The sequence below is a fragment of the Xyrauchen texanus genome, chromosome 17 (assembly GCF_025860055.1).
Source record: "Xyrauchen texanus isolate HMW12.3.18 chromosome 17, RBS_HiC_50CHRs, whole genome shotgun sequence".
NCBI lineage: Eukaryota > Metazoa > Chordata > Actinopteri > Cypriniformes > Catostomidae > Xyrauchen > Xyrauchen texanus.
In genome coordinates, this window is record NC_068292.1 from 16,604,753 (window position 1) to 16,610,752 (window position 6,000).

Here is a 6,000-nt window from a genome sequence, read left to right on the forward strand (position 1 = left end):
CCCTGCGGGGCTCCAGTGTTGAGGGTCAGTGATGAGGAGGTGTTGCTGCCCATTCTAACCACCTGACGTCTGCCTGACAGGAAATCCAGGATCCAGCTGCACAGCGAGCTGTTTAAGCCCAGAGCCCGGAGTTTCTCATCAAGCTTGGAGGGCACTATGGTGTTGAATGCTGAGCTGTAGTCTACAAACAGCATTCTCACATATGTGTTCCTTTTTTCCAGGTGGGAGAGAGCAGTGTGTATTGTAGATGCAATGGCATCATCAGTGGAGCGGTTGTTGCGGTAGGCAAACTGCAATGGGTCCAAAGAGGGGGCAGAACAGAGCAGATGTGATCTCTGATTAACCTCTCGAAGCATTTGCTGATGATGGGGGTCAGAGCAACAGGACGCCAGTCATTTAAGCATGTGATTATAGCTTGCTTCGGTACAGGCACAATGGTTGATGTTTTGAAGCATGTGGGGACTACAGACAGGGAGAGGGACAGATTGAAAATGTCCGTAAAAACACCAGCCAGTTGATTCGCGCACGCTCTGATGACGCGGCCCGGAATGCCGTCTGGACCCGCGGCTTTACGGATGTTCACCCGTCGGAATGATCGGGTTACATCCACAACAGAGACGGAGAGTGAATCAACCTCTGTAGCGTCAGCAGCGAGTGCTCTCTCCGCGAGGGCGGTGTTACTGTCCTCAAAACGAGCATAAAATGTATTAAGTTCGTCCGGGAGAGATGCAGCGGTGTTCATGGCGGAGACTTTATTCCGCTTGTAGTCCGTGATTGTGTTAATTCCTGCCACATACTTCTAGAGTCAGTGGTGTTGAACTGGCCTTCAAGCTTGTGCCTGTACTGGCGTTTAGCTGCACTGATAGTGTTACGGAGGGCATAACTGGCTTGTTTACGCTCCTCCGTGTTAGGAGAATTAAAGCGGAGGTCCGCGCAGTGAGTGCCGCGCGAACATCGCCGTTAACCCATGGTTTCTGGTTGGGGTATATCCGTATAGTTTTGGTCGGAACAACGTCCTCTACGCACTTCCTGATGAAACACGTTACGCTGTCAGCGTAAACCTCGATGTCGTCATCAGAGGCGGACCGGAACATCTCCCAGTCCGCGTGATCAAAACAGTCTTGTAGCGCAGAGTCTGATTGGTCCGACCAGCACTGGATCGTTCTGAGGGTGGGTGCTTCCTGTTTCAGTTTCTGCCTGTAAGCGAGCAGAAGCAGAACGGAAGAATGGTCCGATTTGCCAAATGGGGGGCGGGGGAGGGATTTGTAGCCTTCCCGGAAGGGAGAGTAACAATGATCCAAAACCCGGTCCCCTCGTGTGTTGAACTTTATGTGTTGGTGGTATTTTGGGGCGATTGCTTTGAAGTTGGCTTTGTTAAAGTCCCCGGCAACAATGAACGCAGCCTCAGGGTGCGCGGTTTCCTGCTCACTTATACACCCATACAGTTCATACATTTAACACAAATACAATATTTGTATGATTTCCTCATTCAGAGATAAGCTATATGTTTTCACTCTCTATTGTGCTGAAGCAGATGTGGGCATTGTTGCGTTTGTTCTGCTGCCTTTTGCACCACCTCTCGTGTCATGTATAGAAACGAAAGTGCTTCCGAAAAAGAGGTTGCAAGATTGCAAAAAGTTATGTAAAATGTGGGGTCGCTTGTATTGGGGGTTGTGGTGGCTGACCTTGGTGCCCCTTCAAAAAAAAAAACATTTGCATGACACTGCTGTCTTGGCCCACCTTGGCAACCCCATGCCTGTAACTGTTCAGCCTATTGCCCCCATACATCTTAATGATGGAAGCAGTTCTGTCCAGAAACACTGTTTTTTGGGCGAATACAATCCCATGTAAAGCTATCAAAGCGCCACATGCAGTATCCAGGTTGACATCCACAAACCGTGTTATTTTGGTATGTACATGATGAGATCACCTTTGCATTCTCTGCCAGAGACACATTGAAAGAATGAGAGAAAAGGCAGAGTAAGCACCTAAACAAAACTAACACATCAACATTTTTATTAGATATTAATTTATGACTTCATTAGAAAAGTAATGAAAAGAGAAGATCATTATAAAATATTTATGCCTACTACGCTTATTGCATTTCTGGCATCTGAAGCAATTTGGAAAATAATTCATCTTGTTTTGGTAGGTCCCTTCTGCACATTTCTCACATTGCGACATCATGCCACTGGAGCATTTCTTTATCAGCTTATACCCTAAAGAAAGAAGAGTAGAGAATTCAATTCAATAGATCTGAACCAAACTTTAGTGACAGAAACAAACATTAGTGGCAGTTTTTGGTTAAACCTAATGTGTGCAGGTTAATTTAGTCATATGTGTTACCACATGATGTACAGTATTTTACTATACACACACACACACACACACACACACACACACACACACACACACACACACACACACACACACACACACACACACACGTTGTGTTTCCATGTTTTATGGGGACTTTCCATAGACATAATGGTTTTTATACTGTACAAACTTTATATTCTATCCCCTAAACCTAACCCTACCCCTAAACCTAACCCTCACAGAAAACTTTCTGCATTTTTACCTTTTCAAAAAACATAATTTTGTATGATTTATAAGCTGTTTTCCTCATGGGGACCGACAAAATGTCCCCACAAGGTCAAACATTTCAGGTTTTACTATCCTTATGGGGACATTTGGTACCCACAAAGTGATAAATACACGCTCACACACACACACACACACACACACACACACACACACACACACACACACACACACAGACAGTTGAAGTCAGAAGTTTAAATACACTTAGGCTGAAGTCATTAAAACTTATTTAACCACTTCACAGATTTCATATTAGCTAATGAAAGTCGTTTAGGACATCAACTTTGTTCATGGCATGATTCATTTTTCCAACAATTGTTTCAGACATATTGTTTCACTTAACAGACTATATCACAATTCCAGTGGGTCAGAAGTTTACATAAACTAAGTTAACTCTCCCTTTAAGCAGCTTGAAAAATACCAGAAAATCCAAGAAAAAGACTTTAGGCAATTAGCCAATTCGAGTCAGTTGGATGTGTACCAGTAGATGCATTTTAAGGCCTACTTTCAAACTCAGTGCCTCTTTGCTTGGCATCATGGGAAAATCTAAATAAATCAGCGAAGACCTCAGAAAAAAAGATTGTGGACCTCCACATGTCTGGTTCATCCTTGGGAGCAATTTCCAATCACCTGAAGGTACCACCTTCATCTGTACAAACAATAGTGCGCAAGTATAAACACCATGTGACCACGCAGCCATCATAACACTCAGGAACGAGACACATTCTGTCTCCTAGAGATGAATGTATTTTGGTGCAAAAAGTACAAATCAATCCCAGAACAACAGCAAACGACCTTGTGAAGATGCTGGAGGAAACAGGTAGACAAGTATCTATATCCACAGTGAAACAAGTCCTATATCAACATAACCTGAAAGACTTCTCAGCAAGAATGAAACCACTGCTTGAAAACCATCATTAAAAAGCCAGACTACAGTTTGTAAGTGCACATGGGGACAAAGATCGTACTTTTCGGACCTCTGGTCTAATGAAACAAAAATTTAACTGTTTGGCCATAACAACGCAAGCCGAAGAACACCATCCCAACCCTGAAGCATGGGGGGTGTCAGCATCATGTTGTGGGGGTGCTTTGCTGCAGGAGGGACTGGTGCACTTCACAAAATAGATGGCATCATGAGAAAGGAAAATGATGTGGATATTTTGAAGCAACATCTCAAGACGTCAGCCAGGAAGTTAAGGCTCGGTCACAAATGAGTCTTCCAAATGGACAATGACCCCAAGCATACCTCCAAAGTTGTGGAAAAATGGCTTGAGGGCAACAAAGTCAAGTATTGGAGTTGCCATCACAAAGCCCTGACCTCAGTCCAATAGAAAAGTTGTGGGCAGAACTGAAAAAGCGAGCAAGGAGGCCTTCAAACCTTACTCAGTTACACCAGTTCTGTCTGGAGGAATGGGTCCAAATTCCAGCAGCTTATTGTGAGAAGCTTGTGGAAGGCCACCCAAAACATTACTAACAAAGTGTATGTACATTTCTGACTACATGTGATGAAAGAAATAAAAGCTGAAATAATTCTCTACTATTATTCTGAAATGTCACATTCTTAAAATAAAGTAGTGATCCTAATTGAGCTAAGACGGGGAATGTTTTCTACGATTTAATGTCAGGAATTGTGAAAAACTTTTAAATGAGTTTAAATATATTCATCTAAGGTGTATGTAAACTGACTTCAACTGTATATAAATTATAATTGAATAAATAATCAGTGAGTAATGTCTGGCTCTGAAAATAAATTGTTACTGTACATTTGACAGTATTTTTAATGAGACTGTGCTTTAGTACATAATGCTCAATTCAATGTACTGTACCTGGAGCACATTTATCACAGCAGAAACCCTCATTCCAGTATTCATTTTTAAAACATTCTCTTTTGTTGCTGGCATTACGCTGCCCCACCGAAACTCCTGCGATCTGCCATGAAAGTTTAACAGTTCAGACAAAAACAACACAGGAAGCTCAACTTTTGTCTTGGTATGTCTTAAATGATTACATTATGTCATCAATGGGCTGGCTCTTGAAACTTGACATAGCCTACTATGTCTCTGTTCTCTTAAGAATAACTGAACCATTACACAAAGTATGCTGATATTTGTGAATGTAAAATAATTGCACTTTATTCAGACTCACCGCCAGTAGCATCAAAATGTGAAGTGCAAGTTTTCTCACATGTTTTCCTTGGTTGTCTTCCATGGATGTTAAATGGTATGCAATAATTCTTTCGGGGGAAAAATAAGATTAGTATATTATGTTATTAGTATTATATACATATATTTCAATTTTGAAAGAAGAAGCTAGTCAATTATACTGTATTACTGTTAGGAAACTTGTCAGGGTTTTGCAGAGAATCAACAGAGGCTCAGGACACAAACGCAGAGTTGGGAATATATTCATACAAAAAGGCAAAAAACAAATATAAACTACCCTGCAGGGGAAATAAATAATCCAGGCTGGGGCAGAGGTAAGTTAAACCCATATTGAGTCCAAATGGTGGATTTATATAAAGTTAAATTGGCATTTTGTTACTTTGGGCTGATAGAGCAACCATCCAGCCAATTACATGTGAGTTTCATGAGCCGAAGCAATAGATCGTAATAGATCCTAAGTCAGACAGTATAATTATATAATATTAGCTCCTTTTTTATCTCTTGGTGTGCAGTCGACAAACTGTAGGAAAAAAGTGATCTGCTGTGTTCTCAGAAGATTCTCAGACACTTACTGAAGTGAATAAATATGTGTACTTTTTTTATACGTGAAAACATACAGACATTATTGAAACTCAAAATTATTTTAAGACTATTAATGTTGTCTTTTGATAAAACTAATGCTTTAAATCTCAATTAAAGTATATTTTTAGGTCTTTAGACATACACATTTTAAAGGATTAAAATTTTCTTTTGACAGTTGATTCAGTGATTAACTCTTTTCACACAAGACACTCATTTGTCACCAACTTCAGGATCCAGATACCATACACCATGCTCACACAGAGACAGACAACAAAACACAAGACAGACATATGACGATGATGTCACAGTCCTGTCACACAAAAATCCAGAGTGACATTACTGTGACACAACTGTGATAAAATATTTAATATTTATATTCTATTGTGTGTAGTACAAAAGTTACAGTATCTTCAACAACAAAGAAGTTTCTGACTTAACAAGCCACACAAGTTAACATGTCAGGCATCAAAGATAAATATAAATCTTTCTTTACTTCATTCTAGACACTGAAATTAGACATTAAAGCTACTTAATTATGTTATTGAAATATTAAATTCCTTGAACTCTATTATTAAAGAGACCATTACACTACCTTTGCTCTGTTTTGGAAAATAAAATTACTAAGCATCATGTTACAGAACTTATTGATGGA